The 22,625-nt window shown below is 43.2% G+C and overlaps 1 protein-coding gene across 4 annotated transcripts in view; it reads right to left on the bottom strand.

The window, feature by feature from the left end:
• LOC138966200 (latrophilin-like protein 1) overlaps positions 1-22,625 on the bottom strand; it is a 112,658-nt gene that overhangs the window by 59,483 nt on the left and 30,550 nt on the right. The window contains exon 1 of one of the 4 annotated variants that reach the window (XM_070338331.1): positions 11,963-12,559. The exons of the other annotated variants lie outside the window; for them this stretch is intronic. The gene's annotated coding sequence lies outside the window, so the exon portion shown is untranslated. Of the gene's footprint in view, positions 1-11,962; positions 12,560-22,625 lie in introns of those variants that run through there. 4 annotated transcript variants of the gene reach the window in all.

Raw genomic sequence — 22,625 nt, 5'->3', positions numbered from 1 at the left:
AGAAAAAACGTTGCTCTCGCGAAAGATGACATTATGCAGAAATGCTGCAGAAACAAACAGTTTTTCTCCAGCATTTCTGTTTTTCTGCAGAATAACTGAATAAAGTCATAATCCGCTAAGGATAGAAAACAGTCTTATTAGAACCCCACGCCCGTTATACCTCTTCATTAACGTAACATTGTCACGATCTTCGCAGATTGAAAAACGACAGAATATGCAGAAAGATACACTTTCCTTGCAATAAAGTGTGTCAGTTTTCAGCAGGTAAAATGTCCTTGTAACCCAGGACGAGATATATAATATATACACTCTCTGAACATGATCGGCTCGAGTTTTTTGTCAAGTAAAGGTGACACGACGGCATGGTGTAATGCAGTAATTTAAGTTCAGTGTCACATGATCACACACCCTCTGCATTAGAAGGGCAAAGCGTCATTATACAGAATTGATGACACAAAATCCCTGAGGGCTGAAGGAAGGGGTATGGTTTCTCGCTCTGTCTCTGTCTCTCTCTCGATTCCTCTGTCTGTCTGTCTGTCTGTCTGTCTGTCTGTCTCTCTATCTCTCTCCCCCCGCCTCTCTCCTGGAGTGTGTGTCAAAGTATGTGTTTTAATGTATACCATTACCAATGACCATGTTGGCATGTATGCTATGAACACTTTTTTTTTCTCTTTGTCTGATTTAATAACCATGTTTTTATGGGGTTTTTTTTTTGCTTCTTCTCCTGCTTTAATATTATGCACTGCTTAATTAATTCCCTCTTGGGCGAGGGCTGGATGAAAAAAGATCTTTGCTGTATCTACTCCATTACCCTCGAAAAATAAAGTTGGTTCGTTCGTTCGTTCGTTCGTTCTCTCTCCCTCTCTGAGTGTCCCTGCATTTGCATTTGTCTCTACCTCTGTCTCCACTCCCCCCTCTCTCTATTTCTCTCTTTCAAACACTCACCCTCTTTTCCATCCCTCCCTCTCAACACACACACACACACTCACACACACACACACACACACACACACACTCACACTCACACAGTGCTGCCACCTTCACCGTGGGACATCAAGCACAAAACGTGACGCAAGCTGACAAGTGGGGTGCTGAGTGCAGCACGACCTTTTAATGAAACACCTTTCTCTTGTGCAACCCTCATTATCTTAGGCCACGATGTCCACAGAAAAAAAGAAAAGAAATTAAAACAAAATACAGAAAGCAAGAAAGAAGGAAGGAACCGCAACCAAGAAAGAAACAAAGAAAGAATGGTAAGACAAACATTACTCGCCAAGAAAAAGGCAGCACAATATCAATGTCAGTTATTTGCATATGAGGCTTCTTATTATATAATAGGTTGTTGTTGACAACTAAATGTTGTCCCGAAGAAGCCTCAACATACAGGCGACTTTGACTTTGATATTTTGCTGTCTTTGTTTTGGTAAATAAAGATATTTATATTTGTTAAACAATATTCGTCTCAGGCCAAAAAAAAGGTGTGGTTACGGTAACATAACCCCCCAAAATAGGGTAGGAAGGTAGGCAATCTTTTTTTTTCCTAATGTGTACAAATTAAACCTACTTGACAGGGTAATCAGTGTGCGACTCGAGCGCTTTCGCTTTCATTGCGTTTTCTCCACTCGTTTTCTTGTGTTTATTTGGTGTGTTTTTTGACAAAATAATGTAATAAAAAGTTATAGGGTCGGCCCCTAAAAATAGGGTAGGTCGGGTTACCGTAACCACACCTATTTTTTTTTTTAGGCCTCACCGAAAGTAATTTTTTTTGGGAAAGAAAGAACAAACAAAAAAGAACGAAAGAAAGAAAAAATCAGTTTGGTTGCGGGCGAGATAACATGTTCTCAACATGAATCACCTTTAAGCTGAGACTAATGCATAGTTATTCTACTTTGGTGTCAACTGCAAACACAAAAAAACATTTTATAGGAGCATTGCGTCAATAGAAAAGTTCAATAGAGTTTACCGGATGTGATCTGGATTCAGGGATAGGCCTTCAAAATTGTATGTGAGAACGGTGTACTGCAACGAAAAGTAAGGGCCTATACCAACTACTCCCCCATCCCACCAAAAGGGGTAAGAGTGGGGTTGCGTTTTATATGGCGTATCGTTATTATTTCTGTTTTGATTATTATGATTCGTGTTTGAACTGGCAAAATTACAAACAATGAAACTAGCAACAACAATCATCAACAAAACAGATAAACAACGGTTCTCGTGCCAGACTTAGTCGAATCCAACGTGCAAGCCATATAGTTCATTCCCACCTTGTTCAACCTGCTCTCAAAACCTATTCAACGCTCTATCCGAATAATCCTTCCCACTTAAATACCTCCTTCAAAAAGCTTTCGAAATAGAAACTGAAAGATACGGGCTACTCAATAATATCAAAACAATTTGATAAAGAATACCGGATGTGATCAAGATGCCCTTGAAAATGTCCTGAAAAAGGCAGGTGAGGAAAGTGTGGGAGTAGGGGTGGGGGTAGGGTGGGGGTTAGGGGAGTGTAAACGAGGGGCAAGCAACTTCGTACCGCAGTACAAGTGCGAGTGCATTTATGTGAATGATCCATAAAAAGAGATTATGCATGCAGAAGAGGCCAACGCCTTTCTAGTGGGAATAACCCATCTCGCTTGCTCTACAACACACTGCATAATGTGTAATAGATCTGTCAACAACAAGGTGCGTAGGTTGTCTAACAGCAAAATCCCAAGTTGTTATGATAGGAGGAAAAGTTTGGGTTGGTGGGCGCGCAAGGTGGAAAGACAGGCACTCGTTTTTTGTATTATGTAATGCATTCTAACATCTATTTAAAAAAAATTAAAAAAATTAAAAAATGTACAGCCGTGAACACAACTGCAGAAGACATAAAGGTTCTGGAATGCAGAACGTCAGGTCACAACGACCGACATTCATTGTTGTGGATTGTCAAAAAAACCAAAAACAATATGTGCGAGTGAATAGTGTGACAGAATTATTGCGTTGTCTGTGTCGCTTGAAGATTATAAATACAATACACAAAATGCAGTCACTGACTTCGTCCAAGTAATTCAGAGTTTAGCTTCGTGTGTATGCTCACTTCCCAAAGATGAAAAGAATGACAGAAAATAAAACCTCATCATGCGAGTTTCAAACACAGGCACAAATAGTCCGGTCACATAAAGGCCGGTCAGAAAAGATTTCAAAAACAAACTCACGAGCGAGCAGCAATGAAGCAAACGGAGCACATATTAAAGGTCTCTCTCTCTCTCTCTCTCTCTCTCTCTCTCTCTCTCTCTCTCCCTCTCTCTCTCTCTCTCTCTCTCTCTCTCCCTTCTCTCTCTCTCTCTCTCTCTCTCTCTCTCTCTCTCTCCTCCTCTCTCCCTCTCTCTCTCTCTCTCTCTCTCTCTCTCTCTCTCTCTCTCTCTCTCTCTGTCTCTCTCTCTCTGTCTCTCTCTCTCTCTCTGTTTCCCTCCCTCCCTCTCCCTCTCTCTCCCTCTCTCTCTCTCTCTCTCTCTTTCCCTCCCTCCCTCTCCCTCTCTCTCTCTCTCTCTCTCTCTCTCTCTCTCTCTTTTTTTATTTGTATAAAATATTATGAAATGTTTTGAAAGAAAAGGGTTGAAGTTATCACTTGTTCGCCATGTCTTGTTATCAGAATGTGTATTGATTATCAGTTTTAGAACGTGTCCATAAGCAGTCTGCTTGTTAACGTTCTTAATGTTGTTACTGTTTATAACGTGTATACAAGAAATTAATTTTTAAAAAACACACGCTTAAACCAAAGGTCAATCAGCAAGCTTGAAGTCAGAAATGCTTTTTAATTCAATCGACCAGCAATGAAACACAACACATACACATGACCTACCAGAAAAGTCAGAAAGATTTACAAGACAAACACACCACGGAGCAACAATAAAAACAACAAGACAAACACACCACGGAGCAACAATAAAAACAATACATGGAGCACATAAAACCGACGAGGGAAGTAAAAAAAAGATTCAAAAGTCAAACACACAACGGAGCAACAATACAAATAAAAATATAAAATTAATGGAGCACATAAAAAACCGACCAGTAAAGTCAGAAAAGATTCAACATGAAACAAACGGAGCACATAAATGCCAATCAGCACTGTGAGAGAGAGAAAGAAAAACAAACTCGACTCCAAGTTTATTTACGCGGAAAGCTAATACAAGGATTCATTACACGACAGAACAAATACGGGCTGAGAAAATGGCTGCCTGCATACAGCTTTGCAACATCCTAAATCATGCCATTATTCTGGGTTGGTTTGTTTTGGGTGAGAAAGGGGAAACGGGGCAAACATTATGCTGCTTAAAAACCACTAAAGAAAGGGATCTATCATCCTTATCAATGCGCCGCAAGTCCCCGGGTGGGCAATTCACAGATGGCAGAGTGGGTGGTTTGATAGCAACGAAACTAGGTTGGGTTACACTACTTGTACTTCCTCTTCCCTTCTCCCAACCCCAACTTCCATTTCCGAACCAAATCTCACCCCCACCCCCAACCCAACCCCATTAAACACACACACATACAACACATCCAACCCGCATAGTTTGACTTCAACCCAAGTCCCATTAACTCGTATTAAGATCTATTACTCACTCACACCGTTGCACTGACAAACCTTCAAAACAATCTTGTAAACAAATTCTTGTTCCTCAGTTTTCCCGCAAATGGCCCTTAGTCTGATAAATGACGCTAACAGGTGCATCAAGTCAGAGACTATGGAGAACACATCTGTGTTTCTCTGATCAAATTGAAAAGAATATAACGCAACATCTGAATACTGTCGTCATTTACGACATAGTCTACCACAGTCTTTGCATAGCCTTACTACAAATCAACGAGTATTAAGACCTTACACTCTGACACTGACCTCAAACGACCTTAAACAAATTATTACAGAAAACGACCCCGACTCAATTTCCCCCAAAATTGCCTTTAATCTGACGGATGGCACTAATAGTGGCATCCAACTGAACAGAACACAACACGACAACTGAATATTTGCCGTGTGTACGTCACAAACAGTCTGGCACAGCATCTGCATAGTCTGACAATACAACCAGAATGCCATTATTCTGCATCAAAACCAAAAACTCACACAGCATTCCAACGTCCTTTAAAAAAAGGACCTCGACTCAATGTGCTTATCTAACTAATGACACTAACACGACAACAGAATAGTCTCCCACAGTCCTTGCATAGTCTCACTCTAGAAACAGTGTCATAAACCCGCATAAAGACAACCATCACCTCACACTGCACTGAAACAGACAAAAAACACAAAGCGGGACCTTCAACAATTCGCCCTCAAATAGCCCTCAATCTAATGAATGACGCTAACGGTGACATCAATTTGGAAATAACATGACACGACAACAGAAATAGCCTCCCACAGTCCTTGCATAGTCTGACTCTACAGCCAGTGTCATAAACACAATAACATCACACTGCTCTGAAACGGACTAAAAAAACCAAAGCGGGACTTTGCCTCAATTTGCCCCCCAAATGGCCCTTACTCTGATGACTGGCGCTGACAGTGACATACACCGCCGCCTCAGATGACCCCGGATCCAGCCACAGGGATCCGCCGATTGTCGGTCTGGGGACCTGGCATTAAGTGACAGCCCGGGCTAGCATCGTTGCCGCAAATCTCTTTGAGGATGGCCCGCAGACAATTAGAGAGCATTAGCTGTGAAAGTAAGGCTGGTGGGAGCGATCGAGGGCGTGGTTTTGGGAAGACTGAAACCTTTTTTACTTCAGATGATGCTGGTGTTGTTTTTAACACCACAATGGTTCAAACGCGAAGTGATAACGAACAAAATTTGGGTCCAGCGTGACCATAATGACTGAGCTACTGAAGCCGATATGAAGAGCTTGATTTTATTTTTAATGAAATCTTTGGCTTCAGAAACTGCTGTTGTTTTGGGCGCCTTTAATGAATAAGAAGCGTGATGGCAGCTGCCCAAACGTGGGTTCCAGGGAGACATTTACTTCTGACATTTAGATCAATTGGGCTAGGTCGAGTTCACTAAGTCTACTTCATGAAGATGGTGCACGAAGCATTTGCACTGAATTTTCGGTAAACAATAAACTCAGCGAAGTCAACTACGGGCTCAATTTAAAACAGCCTTTAGGGTCAATATGCAGTCCTGTCCTGAAACCTTCGGCTTCAGAAGATATTGTATGTCCAAGTTGTTCTTTGACACCATAAGCGTCGACAGACTGAGACATGAAGATGAGCAGGTTGAAGAGTTGTTCTGGCATCAAATCCAATTTGAAGACTAAACATTGGATGACCCTGAGTTCCACCTCCGTGGATGCGCTGATTATGCAAGGGTTCTGCTGGACTACCTGGGTTCCTACCAGATCCTTGCACTGAGAGTTTAGCCAAATGGGTAACCTCTTAAACAAGAGTGGTTGGGATTAACAGATTGACCCTAAAGACCCTTAAAGACCACACACAGATTCAACTAGGTGCCCTAAATTATTGTATACCCATTCTCCAGTCACCGTTCGAAGAATGGACGTTGCCATGCATAACATAACACAGTACAGCTAAATGTATAATTATAAATCAAAACTAAAGTTGCAGTTAGAAGAAAAGACGCAGATACGAATGCACGAGAAAACATCAATTAGAAATTATATTTGTACACTCCACACTAAAGTCACAGTAAGGAAAGAATCCGTTGGAATGTCGGAGATGCACACAACAACGGAAGGGAGTTAAAATATGAAGCACGATTATGTTGAGACGCCAGCGATGCGTTTGTTTTTGACACTTCAATAACACGAGAAGTAATCGTCGCACCAGCTGTGTCTGACACCACGGGGACAAGAAACAATTATGGCTGTGGATAGTCCTGGGCTCTGCAAGGACACGACGTTATTATGGCTACAGATGTTTTTGACACTACAAAGCACCCCTGAAGAGAAGCTAATAACGACGGGTTAATACAGGAAGAAAGAAATCTTGGCGAACTTAAATATGCGAGATGATGCTAGGTTTAAACCGGCTGCAGGAAACACAAACACAAAATTGTTACGTTATGGTTTGTTGTGTGTGCTTAAGCTCCCCTCCAACTCGTCCCACCACATAAGTGACAAGCGGATGATTATATATAATTATAAGCCTGCAGACCTGCAGAGATGCACTGACTTACATGACGCCGCACGGGACAGTGTTGCGAAAGATACACTTTTTTCTTGTTCTTTAATAAACATAAATGATATCCGTCCAGAATTTGTATTACTATTACCACTGTTTAGAACATTAACATGAAAATTGCAAGTTGCGGACCCAAACCCAATTATTTCATGTTACATTGACATACGAATAACACATTCACGAAGTTAGAGCCGGTCACAATTATAGACGACGAATATGCATACACACTCTCAATATGGCCAAGCATAAAAAGACGCGGCCGGTGTTATCATAGATTGTATTAACTTTTTGTTGTGGTAATCATGCGATGCGCTGGGTCGATATTTGCCATGAGGAAAAAGGTTCATGTCCCTAGCGTCACACTAATTACATCGTCACATTGTTTCAATCAAGCCATGCACGTCCACACTGCAGGGTGCCATCCCTGTGCTCTATTAACGTTGCCACAGCGCAGTGGGTACCGTGACATCTGTGTTTCTGGCGTCGGCTTATAGGATTTAATTTACGGACACTGCCGGTGTCACGAACTGAAAACTCTGCCTGAACAATCCTTCTCATTGCGGTCAATGCGCAAGCGCCAACATGGGGAGATTAATCAGGTCGTAAACAACCTAACCCTAGCCCTAACCCTAATCCTAATCCTAAACCTAACCCATGGTTCGTTCGGTCAAAGGGTCGCATTTTTTAAGTCCAAGATTGGCGCATGCGCATTGACCGCAATGAGAAGGATAGTTCAGCAGAGGTTTCAGTTCGTGACACCGGTGCTAGTTTTTCAGTTCAGTAAAAAAACCAAAAACAAGGCACACAACAACTAAACTAAATTGTTTTCTTTGCAAAGGCATGTTTCGCGTGTCTGTTCATATAGTTGCACTGTCTTTGCTACGACAAAGTTGTTCTGGTACATCTGTGTCTCTGGCGTCAGCTCATTCGATTTAATTTACAATTCGGACGCTGCCGGTGCTACAGTCTTTTAATCCTTTTAGTATAAAAAAAAAAATACACACACCCAAGAGATAGAAAGAAACCCGAGTGTTTTTTTCTTGTTGCAAATGCATGTTTCGCGTGCCTCTTCAAAAAGATAAAATTTCTTTGCTACGACAAAGTTGTTAATGGTTCAGTCGCACGATTCATAGATCGGCCTTTCACTGAAGTTTCAGGTCGTTTCGTTTCGTTGCAACCACAACGACCTAACCCCCATAGGGACGCACGGCAAACTTCGGTTTCAACGTTGACAATCTCGGTCTCACTAGGGGGTCCAGAGAAGAGACTGCAACCAGACATGCATTGATTGTGTGTGTGTGTGTGTGTGTGGAGGGGGGAGGGGGAGGACGGAGGGGTAGGTCGAGATCGAGGCATGTTCCTGACCTGCGGCAGGACAGACGATGGATATGTACAAACAAGACGAGGAAAGGTAACGACGTCAGCATGTCGTCTGCAACAAAGGGCCTTTATACTCCGTCTCTGGTCCCTACCCTAGACCTTGCCCCACACCGTCTAATCCCTCACAAAATTATTGCCCTTACCTGTTGTTGTTCCTGTTAAAATTATGGAGCAAACAAAACACAGAATACAAAGGATTTGATTGTTGAATGACCTGCAACGATTCGTTCATCCTGATAACACGGAAGACTGATTGTTCATTGTCTTAGGTCAATGCCGCAACAGTAGTCAATCAGGGCAGTCAATAACTTCTATTGTTTCATATTATTTCAAAACAGCTTCGATCAAACCAACGAAACAAAACCCCAAACAGTCATGAAACCGACGACAAAACAAGATTAAAAGAAAAAGTTGTCAATTTTAGCTAGACGACCTTCCCCTGACTAAAAATAAGTAGAGTTATATTATTATAACAGACAATGCCCTCCATTGCAATCACAATGGAGACAGTTTAACTGTTGCGGGGAGAACGACCAAGTACTCAATAGGGAACCGTGACAAAGATGATGTCATTTTGAACGAATCAAACTGTCGGCGTAACACCCCCTCCCCCCCCCCTTCCTGGGACGCAAAAAATGACGTCATCTTTGTTTTGGTTCCGCGTGGAGAATTCGGTCTTCTCCTCCGCAACCTCTACAATTCCTTAATACATGTACAGATATAACGATGGCTGTGTTTACTAGGATTACTATTGATACCATTTTTGACCACAAATGTTCTCCCCTTTTGTTCCATTCCTCCTCGACAACAAAAGCAACACCACCACCATCACCTCCACTTGCCCTCAGCAGCATACCGTCTCCAGGGGATCTATTGACCTGATCGAACGGCGAGAGAAAGCCCCAATAACCCGTTACGGCCACAGCTCCGTGCCAGGGCCATCAAGGCAAGCCTGAGGTCATGTGGCTGTCACCGTCCGTTCAGACTCTCCTTGCGTGCAAGGACCCTCTAAGGCTGGTCTCACATAGGCAGACCCGACTGATCCCGACCCGATCGTCTTGATATCTAAAAGGGGACCGAGGGTTGAGGAGAGGGAGGGGGGTAATGTTCCCGCTGCGTACGATATGATTTATAAGTCAATCAATCAATCAATCAATGACGCTTAAATCGCGCATATTCCGTGGGTACAGTTCTAGGCGCTCTGCAGTGATGCCGTGTGAGATGAAATTTTATACGGCCAGTAATTGCAGCCATTTCGGCGCATATTTACCTTTCACGGCCTATTATTCCAAGTCACACGGGTATAGGTAGACAATTATTAACTGTGCCTAAGCAATTTTGCCAGGAAAGACCCTTTTGTCAATCGTGGGATCTTTAACGTGCACACCCAATGTAGTGTACACGGGGGGGGAGTTCGGACACCGAAGAGAGTCTGCACACAAATAAGTTAGAAAGACTGGCTTCAAGAAGATAGAATCTTTAAAAAAAAAATAATAATAATCTCCGCGACATTGCATCACGCTGTCTCGGGGATCTTGCAACGCTGGACGGTCGCAATTTTGATTTTTACCTTTCACATAAACTGACATCATAAACGCAGGGCAAAAGTTGCAACATCCACTAGTAGGCAGTTTTCATGTTGTGTGCCCAGTACCCCAGTCAAGCATTGCAAAGAAAATGTCGTCGACCTCAAAACAACCTGTCCAGCTGAGTCGGGATGAGCTGAATCGACTTGTCTGAGGCCAGCCTAAATTAATTGTCCGTGGCTCTGGACAAACTCCTATTCGCGTGTTGCTGTCCAGTAAAGTGGTCAGCTGTTTCAGTGCTGCTTTCAATCACTGTAACTGACCTTTCCGACCGGCGGTCACCGCGGGTCGACAAGAGTGACAGATCCCGCTATTATTCTGTCCAAAGGCTAACATGTTTCGGAATAACAACCTGGCCCAAGTGACAGAACTCGTAATTATTCCGTCGAGAGGGTGATATTATTTTATATTGCCCTCGTCACTTCAAAGAGGCTGTGACTAAACAATGAAAGCCCTGTTGAAGGCGGGTGTATATTTCATATTTCACTACTACAGGAATGCCGTTACGCACAGAAGGCGGTCTTGTTTATATACTGAATGTCCCCAGAACAGAGCCCTTGGTTCACTGAATATCTCTCTCTCTCTCTCTCTCTCTCTCTCTCTCTCTCTCTCTCTCTCTCTCTCTCTTAGAGTCTCTCTCTCTCTCTCTCTCTCTCTCTCTCTCTCTCTCTCTCTCTTGTGTATGAGTGGTTATTTGTATCAGATAAGAAATGTTCATTTGAGAAGAATGTTAGCACGTTTCAGATTTGGTATGTCACCCTTAAATAACCACTATTTACAGTATAAACCCAATGTGAATAACGTAGACAGATTTTGCCCTTTGTGCTCAGATGATACACTGGAGACGGAAGTACATTTTTTACTTGTTTGTCCCGCATATAATGAGATCAGAGTTGAATTAATAGCCTCAAAGTATTATCGGAACCCATCCATGTTTAGAATGTGCCAATTACTATCCTCAACAAATGGCCAAGTGGTAAGACAGTTAGCAACGTATATTTACAAAGCACTACGATTTCGCACTGATTCTCTGGAAAATGCTCAGTTGCAAGATGCAGGTCCATAATGTTGCTTTTTCTGCTTATTTTAACCATTGTTCGCTTGTATAATGTGTCACCAGTCTTGTTATGGGCCGGAGGCCTAACAAATAAAATTTCCGACTCCGACTCAGACTCTCTCTCTCTCTCTCTCTCTCTCTCACTCACTCACTCACACGCACGCACACGTTACTTAAACAAACACTGGAAACAAAAGAGGAATGTAACATTTACCTCGTTCAATTGTCTTCAAGGCAGTCGTTAAAACGCAATATTTGGTTTGTCCACACCTGCGGCCTACGGTCATTCCTCGTGTTCACGAAACCAATAGGCCACTGGCGCGGTCATTCGATACTAGTTTCCTGCGAGTAACTTAGGCTTCATGAGGAAACCCCAGGGAAATCAGGTAACCAATACTCAACAAACAAAAAAGCCATTCTCAAGTTTCTTCTTCTTCTTCTTCTTCTGCGTTAGTGGGCTGAAACTCCCACGTACACTCGTGTTTTTTGCACGAGTGGAATTTTACGTGTATGACCGTTTTTTACCCCGCCATTTAGGCAGCCATACGCCGTCTTTGGAGAAGATTCTCAAGTTTCAAAACCAGGACATAGAGCATGCAATCCTATCGTTCTTAACGAAGTTGTCATTTAAAAGCAGGCCATATTACACAAAAAAGAAGCCATTTTCTGAAAGAAATTACACAGTACAGTTAGACGTTAAAAACAAAACCACAAAACACGTTCACAAAATGCGTAATAGAACTTGAACATAGGGATACCTACTTGTGAATTAGGAGAAAACCCGTTGACTGCTGTACGTACTCCAGTGGCCTAACATTCCATGTGACAACGCACCACTGCGATAACACACAAATCAGCAGCGCACATGTACACCCGTCAGTACTCACCGCCTACACTATTTTCTCACAGTAGTAGGCTACAGGTCTATTCACAAAAGCAATAAAAAAATAGAACTTGCTTTATTTGGCCCACGCAGCGTTGACTGAATCCCTTTTGAAAGCGTCACGCTCATAAATTACACAATGGTTGCCTAACTCATGGACGGTAGTGTACGAGACCAAAACACAGACGTACGTCTACACACAGCACAGAATACTGTGCGACAATTTCACGGCTGCGCCTCCCGTGACACTATATTTTTTACGTCCAGTGCAGCGTGGTGCGATGTTAACTAGACGGAAAGAGGGGATTGGGGGGATAGAACCTTTGGACCGTCTCGTGTGGTAATCTCTTGACACTGCGCAGACTATACGTTCATGTGGGTACAACTAAAGAAGATCCCCTCAGTGGAAAATGGGGACGAGTTTTGCATACGCGATTGTCACAAAGAACTTTACTGGTCTGATGGCCATGACTGCGCAGTGTTCCTTTTCGTTGCATTGAAACTCGCTTCCTCTCGTTATGCTGTGGTGTGTAAAAGATGACAGACAGAACACGGAAAGAAAGAGATATATATTCTATTAACACGCCCCTTAGAAAGGCCTGGCAACAGGTCGAGAATTTGGGCTGCCAATTGAAATTCTTTGTTTGGCTTTTCTTTTCCTTGAGAGAGAGAGAGTGAGAGTGAGAGAGAGAGAGAGAGAGAGAGAGAGTCCATTTGTCTGTCTGTCTTGATCTGTGCCCACCAGATCATTCTGTCGATGCGTTATTTTGTAACAAGGGTACCCAAGACGAGCGGCAAATCCACTCTTCAATGGCCTTCGTGGATTTAATCAAACAGCAATACAGTTCTTCGCAGGTTGCGAATAAAAAAAAACTGAAGTGAAGTCGAAACGCATCAGTTATACTACTAAGTGTGCTTACCAAAATCCGTACTCTGAACTCATGTTATGCTTTCCCATTTTTGCATCGCAGTTCTAAAATTGTTTAGTCCTCGTAGCCTTTTGGATGTCAGGGTAAGCAAACTCGTTACAGACTTGCCTGCTACCCTTATTTCATGTATCCACAAAAGTGAGGGCCCCAAAGGGGGGTATCATCACGATCACGGGAAGGGAAATTTTAGCTTTCACGATCACAGTTACCTTGATTTTTGTTTTCACGATCACAAACACCTTGACGAATAGAGGATCATAGAGTGATACAGCTGTGAAAAATGTACGTTGAAAATAAAATGCTTTGCAATAATGCCCATCACGATCACGAAAACAAATGACGATCACGATCACGAGACTTGATTTTTTTTGTCATCACGGATCACGGGCAAAGTCCCATCACGATCACAGAAATGGGAATTTTGCCAATCACAGACACAGAAAGGTCAAAAAACGCCAATCACGATCACGATTTTAAACCCTTTGAGGCCCTCAAAAGTGCATAGCTTGCACACAAAAAAGGATATCATAAACCACGAACAACTCCAACGTATTATATGCCTGACAACCAAAACAGAGAGGCCGTGACAGCTGCTGCACTTTGACGGCAAAATGAATGCAGCAACAGTACTGACAAACCACAATGTGCACAGTATCAGAGTGATAGGCGACTTTGTGATGTTATAGTTAAACCCTCTTGACGCTGCTTCACACCTCTTCAACCCTGTTGTCACAAACAAGGCGTCTACACCCAAAACATTCCCAAATCTCTATTCATTTGTTTCCAGAGCAAGTTTTTCCGACTGCCAGCAGATTTACAGACGGAGTGGGGTTTGGGTTTAGTTTTACGAATAAAACGTACTTCATCAGCCAGGTAGAATGGAAGGATAATACGTAAAGCCTAAACTTGTGGTATACAGTAGAACCCCCCCCCCTTTTTTTTTACCCCCGCCCCCTCAATTTTAGCTTTTTTTCCTTTTAAGACCTTACGTTTTCCGATTTCTTTTCATAAACCTCTGTAAATGTAAATGTACCCACATTTTCAGACTTCCTCCGTTTTGAGGTTTGAAAAGTGGGATTCTATTGTACTCTGAATTATTGTTTTCGCATTCCCATTCTATAAAGTTTTGAAAAAGTTCAGTTCGCATCAGTCACTGATTTCAAAATCAAATACAGTGTGCGACAGGCGAGGACAGGCCAACTCGTCAGAGACTTGTGCTATAATCTTTAAATCCCCAATAATGCAAAGCTTGTACACAAAAAAGGACACCATAAACCACAGAGAAACCACAATGTGTACATCACTCTAGGATCCTCGAGTTAATCCTCTCGACACTACTTCACCCCTCTTTAACCCTGCTATCTCAACACGGCGCCTGCACCCAAAGCATTGCCAAATCTGTTTCCATTTGTCGCCAGCAACTTGGGACTGCCATAGATATCTATGGGACTGCCAGCAGATTTGGACCCTTGCTGACTCACCTCAAAGCATACCAACATGGAGAGTAGCGTGTGGAGTTTTAGTGCGAGTGTAGCGTGAATGGGACCAACTTCAACAAGCCGAGTGAACACTACAGAAAGTGGGGTGGTATTGGTAGGATTTTCCAGCTTAAAGGCACAGTAAGCCTCCCGTAAACCATCACAGATACTGTCAGGCTTTTACACACAGTACAAACACACTTCCATTTGAACGCTCACCGAACGGGAACATCCTAGGTGCCCTCTGTAAAGAGCTAGCAATTTCAGTCAAAGAATTATTTTGCGGATTGTCTGTCAGATAATCGGACGGTGCTTTTTTGCGCTTCTGACCTAACTTTTGAAATCTAAATAATAAATTGACAGCTTGTACACAAACATTCTTAAATCACAAAAGAAATCTTTTTTCATCAAGACAAGATCAGAACAATACGAAGTTTTGAAAGTTTAAAAAAAGATAGCCCGGAAGCAGGGTCACGCAAGGTCGTGGTTCTCGTAGCAGACGACGCTTCCTGGCGCCAGTTCCTCTCAACCGCCACTGCTCTAGTTTGCAGCCGTTTCAATGTTGCATTTCAAATTCAAAGGTACACAATAACGTGCTATTGCAGATAAGCTTACAGAGATTTGCATTGAAATGACAAACTGGCGGCTAAATTGTGAAAAAAAAGGGAAACTGGATTACACGGGTTCACGATGGCTCAGAGGTAAAATAAACCACGCAAAAATAAATTCTTTGAAAATTGCTCGCTCTTTACGGAGGGCACCTAGAATGTTCTCAAGCGGTGAGTGTTTAAATGAAATGGTGTTTGTACTCGGTGTGTAAAAGCCTGACAGTATCTGTGATGGTTTACAAGAGGCTTACTGTGCCTTTAAATTGCAAAAGTTTGTGTTGATATTGTATTCTTCAACCAGTGACCATGCGCATGTATTTGGTAGTACATGTACCTACATTGCTAGTTGCGACTCATTTTTGAGACTCATTCTTTAACTTGAGCTCCACATTTCAGTGCACGAATTATAATAGTATGTAGCTCGGAGCAGTTGTGTAATAGTGTGCTCAATGCGATGACGTTTTTGTTTCAGTAAAGTCTGTTATAATACACACAAATAGACGTAGTAGTAGTTGGGGTTTCTTTCAACCGGCATTGCTGCTAATTCAGTCTTGGCTATCCGTTCGGCCTCTCCTGCTGATATTAATTTGGATAACATTTTGTACAGTTGGTAATTGATGTTCTTTTGCTAAAATGAATGACTGGCGCGATCTCTAATTCCCCTTTACAACGCTAACAACACTAGGCGCTGACAAACAATTGATAAACGACACTGCGCACTTTACTCAATGGGCCACAACTGTCGGTTCACCTGTCAATCGACAATCTAAACTCAGTCAGGCTATGCTCTCTCACCTTGGGACATCCCCCTAAAAGTTGGGACCTTGGGACCCCCGAACCCCACCCAACTTTCATGGGGACCCCGCCCCCTACCCCCACCACCACCCAACTTTCATGGGAACCCCCCTACCCCCACCGCCACCCACAAAAAAACGGCGCCGCCGCCACCGATGAAATGCCACAAACATGATTCATGGAGTCAGTGTCACGTTCGACACAATACAAACATGTCCGGGCCAGGCAAGCCGGGGCGATAGCGGTATTAGAAGACTATAATATCCATCCATTATTATTATTATTCCGTCTCACCTCACAAAGCTAATGTTGACGTGTGTGCACACATAGCTTTGCAAGGTAAACACAGGGGGCTTGGCTGCTTTGGTATTATGTCACGCCACCCGTCAAACGCAGTCGACATAATAGCTTAAAAGGCTTCGTCAGGGATGGTTAGCGATTTCCGATAGAGCTGTGAAGAGATCTTTCGGGGATAAGGCTACTGTCGTAAAACAGGGATAGAGCCCGTGAAAGGGAGGGAGTCAGAGGGAGGGAGTTAAAAAGAAAGACGGAGACAGAGATACAGAGATACAGACAGACAAACAGACAGACAAGACTGACTGACAAATAGACAGATGAGAACGAGATCGACACAAAGACAGACATACAGACAAAGAAAAAGACCCCAAAAAACAAACAAAAACATCAGCTGTTTAAAACCCGAGGAGAGAAAGATAAGGGAAGCGGTCGACAGACATACTAACAGACAGACTGACAGACTCGTGCACCAACTGACTGACTAAGTGACAGACAGACAGACTGACAAACAAACAAGTACTCACACAGAGACCAGCAGACTTTCAACCCACGACTTTCAGGCCAGCAGAAAACAAGCACACAAAGAAAGACAGAATCGATTACACAAACGATCGAACACACAGGCAGAAGTTTGGCGAGCTAAAACAACCGGGGGGAAATCGACTACCTCTCAGCAAAGTAGACATTAGGCTTTAAGGTTTTCAGCTGCCAGTTTCCCGTCGATCAAAAGCAGTCTGCACAACTTGAATGTGTGTCTGATTTGGAAGCAACCTGGTGATTTGAGACCGTAAACCGTATGTTGCCCTCCTACTATTCCCTCTGCGATAGCTACACCGGACTTGCAGGCGACGGGAACAAATTGATTCCTGCTGTAGGTATCCCTTAATAAAGGGCAAAGGGATACGTGAAAATTGAAAATGATAGTTGTAGTGGTGGTGTCAGAAGTACAAAAAGGTTAAAACAAATAATTATCCTTTCAATTTTAGAGTGGATCACATAGTTGTGTTTTTGAGTGCATGTTTTTGTTTTTGTCCAGTATCACCCATACGATTTTGACGTTAATGTTAAATCAAAACGCACTGGGCAATGATTTGATGATCAAATTAAGTTTCCTCACACGACCTCTTGCCATGCACACAGAATCAGGGGAGAAAGAGCTCAAAGACTGGCACTGTTAAACTATAAAGATATTTCCTCAACCAAGTTGAATATCCGCACTCAAAAGTTTTAACTGCAAAAGTAACTCCACTCCCTTTAAACAGCAGGAGCAGCTATTGGTAAAGTGGGGCCATTTGTCCGAAGGCTACACACAATGGGAACGGCTTGTTGCGGGACGCTTGACATGCTGAAAACGTCTGTGGTAGCGATTGAGAACACACCGCAGAGTACACTGTCTTCATTCACAGGGGAACACAGAGCTTTTAACTCCTGTGGTCAACAAGCACACACCGTGCAGTGACAGGCTGCGTGTGAAAAAACCCAAGTCAAATGGAAGGTAGGCCTACTTTGGTATGAAGATACAATCAGAAAAAAACATACAGACACAGACGGACACTATGATAATTGTGTGTGTGTGTGTGTGTGTGTGTGGGGGGGTATGTACTCGTGGGGGGGGGGGGGGGGTATGTACTAGTGTGTGTGTGTGTGTGTGTGTGTGTGTGTGTGTGTGCGTGTGCGTGCGTGTGGAGGTGCATGGGTAAACTCTTGTGCAGGTGTGCACTGATGTTTGCATGGGTGCATGTGAGCGTGTCCCGTGCCGCACGCATATTATTCACTGGTCTGATCGAACTATAGATCTCCATTTCCTAAGCCCCTGATTCATTCACCACCAGTCAGTAAATTATTCACCACTGCACATCAATGCGAAATAATGCTCTAACCGTGTGAACACAAGCGAATGTTGTCTACATCCCTTGCCGTACCCCAGGGTCTTGCATTTAACGTCAGTGTTCTCTTCGTAGTAAGGTTATCAATTATGCATGGCTGAGTTTAACTCTCTTGTGACATGCGGAGAGACGGAAATAATTCAGCGACAGGTCACCTTAATCGTAATAATGGACAAAACCGTAGTCAAGAAACAGCTTCAAGCTCAAGCATCGGCCTCGGTGTAAAGACTGCTTCTCTCATACCTCTGTCAGTACACAAACACAATCACAACACGCACGACGTTTAGCAAACAACTCGGGGGTTTTCCCTTTCTCGATCCCAACAGGGTCAACATCTTACATAATTATGACGAGCTTACCTGAGTAAGTGAAGTCTAATTGTGGTTTTATCGACCACAATGTAGAGAGGAAAGGGATTACGTGAGATAGAACGCGGGAATACGTCACTGTTTAACGACGTGTAAATGGTGCAGAAAAAAGAGAAAGAGAGAGGAAAGGGATAGGGAGGGAAAACGGTTATCAGTATAACTCTGAAGACAACTTAGGGCGAGGCACGTAATCCCTTTCCTCTCTACATTGTGGTCGATAAAACCACAATTAGACTTCACTTACTCAGGTAAGCTCGTCATAATTATGTAATTTTATCTCCCACAATTCCGAGAGGAATGGGTCACGTGAGACTTTAAAGTCTGCAACATTTACACCCTAGCACTGTCGATGAATTGAAATACATATAAACCTACCCCAATTCTTCATGACAGAACAGCCTGTCCAAAACTCCTCCCACTGTCCACTGGTTTCTTGTAAAAAGTTGTGAAGGTGTTAGCCCGACGCCAACCAACAGTCTTCAGAATGGTTGCCAGAGGAATTTTACTTGCAGCTTTACTAGATGCAGCGGAACGAGTTGAATGCGGCGTAAATATTGTCATGTCAATACCCGCTTTTTGTAATCCAATCTTTGTCCATCGACGGATAGTATCTCTCGACACCGCTTTGTGAGGGGCTGTCCAACTGATAAAGAGTCTCGTTTCCGTTCCTCTAAATGCACGAGTTCTTTTGACATATTGTTTCAAATAATGTACAACACAAATTGCCAAATCAGACGGAAAAGCACAAAATACCACTTCATTCTGATGTTTGTTTGGGCCAGAAGTTTTGAGCAAATCCCCAAACCTACATCGTACATCTTCCTTTGTCCAACTCATGTTACGCAAGTCCATCAACCAAATCGCCTGTCCCCTTTGACTAGAGACCAACAAGCACAACAGCACAGTTTTAAGCGTCAATTGCGCCAGCGATAAAAATTTTGCCGGTGACCATTCTTTTAAAAAATTTAGCACTAGATTAGCGTCCCAGGTCACACAAGTACGGGGCAAAGCTGGCCGTCTGTTGAAAGCTCCTTTCAAAAACTTCTTCACCAGTGGATGACAACCCACTGAACAATTATCCTGAAGGGACAATGCGGAAACAGCGCTTCGTGCCATGTTCAAACTGCTGTATCCTTTGCCTTCTTGGAACAGTTTCGTTAAAAACCTTATCAACTCATGTGGAGAGGCACAAAAGGGATCTCTATCCCGTGCAAGGCAATGTTGAAGCCAGCGTTTGAAGTATGACTCGTAGTTACGCTTCGTACCCTCTCTCCAGGCTGAGATGATAATGTCTGTTGCTTCATCCTGAATTCCCTGTTTTTGAAGGGCTTTCCGGACAAGGAGCATGCTACTAGTTTCATCTTCTTCAGTAGTGGACGGTGCTCCCCTGTCAGTGGATGAATGAGTTAGTTTTCTTTTCGGGGTAACAGGACCGGCAGTTCTACCAGTAGACGCAAAAGTTTCGTGAACCACACTTGCGTTGTCCATAATGGCACCACCAGCACACACTCCGCCTCTAAGACTTCTATCCTTTGGAGCACTCTTGGAATGAGACTGAAAGGCGGAAAACAGAACGCCTTGAACAATGACCAGTCTAAGGAAAATGCATCAATGGCAAATGCATCTGGGTCAGGTTTCCATGAAACATACTTTCTTAACTGTGCGTTAACACGAGAAGCAAATAAGTCTACATCACAGAGACCAAACCGATTGATGACTTCTGCAAACACTTGTGTGTCCAAATGCCATTCAATGTTGTGTCTATCTACACGGGATTCTGCATCTGCCTCTATATTTAGGCAACCCGGTAAGTGTGTTGCTGTTACACAATTACTATTTGATAAGCACCACAACCAAATGTCTCTGGCAATGTCGTTGCACAAAACTTTTGTGCTGCCCATGTTATTAATACAAGCAACAGTGGTGCTATTGTCTGTAAGTAACTGAATGTAAGAGTGACATAATCCCCTGCAAAGGGATTTCAAGGCAAAATAAGCTGCTTTAAGTTCCAAACAGTTAATATGTTCAAAAGCTTCTTCCTTGGTCCACATTCCACCTGTGGTGCTACCCTGACACTCCGCCCCCCACCCTATTTTCGAAGCATCTGATTTTACTATTACAGTAGGTATGCCTCTGCTAACAGGGGAAGGATATTGCTTTACATTATCAATCCACCAGAGAAGGTCTGAACGAACTTGTTCTGAAACCACAAGTTCTGCATCAAAGTCACCTTTCCTAACAGCAAGGGCTTCATTTTTTGCGATCTCTAATCGTTTAAAAAAGAGAGGTGCAACCCAAACACCCGGTTGGGCAGCCACTAAATATCCGATAACTTCAGCCAACTGCCTAATTGTACATTTCTTTCTTCCAGCCAAATCAGCGCACTTAGTACGAATTTTATCAACTGTCCGGGGGGTCAGAGAAACTAACATGTTCTGAGAATCAAGCTGAAACCCTAAAAACTCAATGCATTGAGTAGGTGTAAATACCGACTTCACAGGATGCACAGTAAAGCCCAAACGATCCAACAAAGCACATGTATCTAACACTGCTGCCTGGCATTCTTCAAAAGTGTCTCCTTGCAAAAGGGTATCATCAATGTATATCAGAAGGGTATGGCCAGATAAACGTAAGTGGGCCAATACAGGCTTTAGTAGTTTCGTGAAAATGCGGGGAGAATCACGATATCCCTGTGGAAGAGCCAGGAACTCAAAAGTTTTGCCATGAAACTGAAATCTGAAATATTTTCTGAACTTGTGAGCGATGCGTATGGAGAAATATGCATCTTTTACATCAACTGAGGCAAAAAGCAATCTTTTTTCCATTAATGACACTGCGTTTTTTAATGTATCCATCTTGAAGTGAATCTTTTCAATTGTCTGATTCAAATTTTTTAGGTTTAAAATCACCCTTTGACTACCATCTTTTTTCTGACGCAAGAAAATACTGGATAAAAGTTGATCTGGCCGTTGATCCACCTCTTGAACAATCTGTTTCTCCACTAACTTCGCTACCTCATTAACCACTAGCTCATCCTCGGAAGAAGAAAATCTAATTTCTTTCCTGTCTGGAATGTGTTCACCAGTGATCATAAATTCAATTTCAATTCCTGCGACTTGCTGAAGGATCCATCTATCAGAGGTTAACTGTCTCCAACTATTCAAATGATCAGCAACTTTTCCACTATGAAAGTTCTCAGGAGTATTCACAAAATTTGAACTGACCTGTTCCCTAAAAATAGAAACCGCTGGCGCACAAATATCAGATTCTAATCCCGTTTTGTTTTCTTGGAGGGAATCCCGCTCTGTTGGGAGTGGAACTTGGGAGAGAATTTGTGTCCTGTCTGTCGGTTGGAGACACCTCTTCTCTGCTGGTACTGTTGTCTCTGCTGAAACTGTTGTCGAGGTCGCCCTTGGTAGAACTGACGACCTCTGGTGGCGTTTTTTGAAAGGGGCTGTGACAGTGTGGATGATAATTTCCTGTTCTTCACTGCATCGTCGACTCTTTTCGCTAGATCCTCCCCAAACAAAAACTCGTTAGACGTCAGTTTGAAATTTAGCTGCGCATTGCATAAGGCCCTGCAGTCTTGGCTAAGTGTCGGCCTGAGTGCTTCGCGCCGCACTTGTGACAGGTCCTTGTGTGAAGCCATAAGAAGTCGAGCCGCATCGGCCAGTTTGCTAAAGCTGTCACGCTCACTCAACTTCCGACTTGCTGGTTTTTCTTTGAGGTCGGACATAAGCTGAGCGATAATTTTCAGTGTACAACCTACTTGTTCCTGAACAAAGGACAGGTTCGAGTCTCTTTTCTTTGCGAACTTGTCTAACAGTTTGCCATCTAATTCACGATTGAGAGTCGGCGTTCGAAGCGACGTGACATTTTTGGGCCGCGGATAGTTCTGAAGAATGTCTCGCACACGTGCCCGATCTGATGGAAGAAGAAGTCCTTCCTCAAAACGATCTGCCAGAGATGGATGAATCCCCTCGCCAACTGTATCCACTACTATGCCTGCGTCAAAATCATTGTCCGAAGCAACATCCGTGTCTTCAGCCGAATCAAACTCATTTTCGAACTGCTCATGAGCAAATCTAACCGAAGCACCGTCTTCTCCATCCGCTTGCGACTCTTGCGCCGAACTGCTTTCGGTTCCATGCGACTCGGTTCCACGCGATGTTGAAGCAACA

The sequence above is a fragment of the Littorina saxatilis genome, linkage group LG5 (genome assembly GCF_037325665.1).
Source record: "Littorina saxatilis isolate snail1 linkage group LG5, US_GU_Lsax_2.0, whole genome shotgun sequence".
Classification (NCBI taxonomy): Eukaryota; Metazoa; Mollusca; class Gastropoda; order Littorinimorpha; family Littorinidae; genus Littorina; species Littorina saxatilis.
Note: the sequence above shows the minus strand (reverse complement) of the source record. Positions and strands in the feature narration are given on the sequence as shown.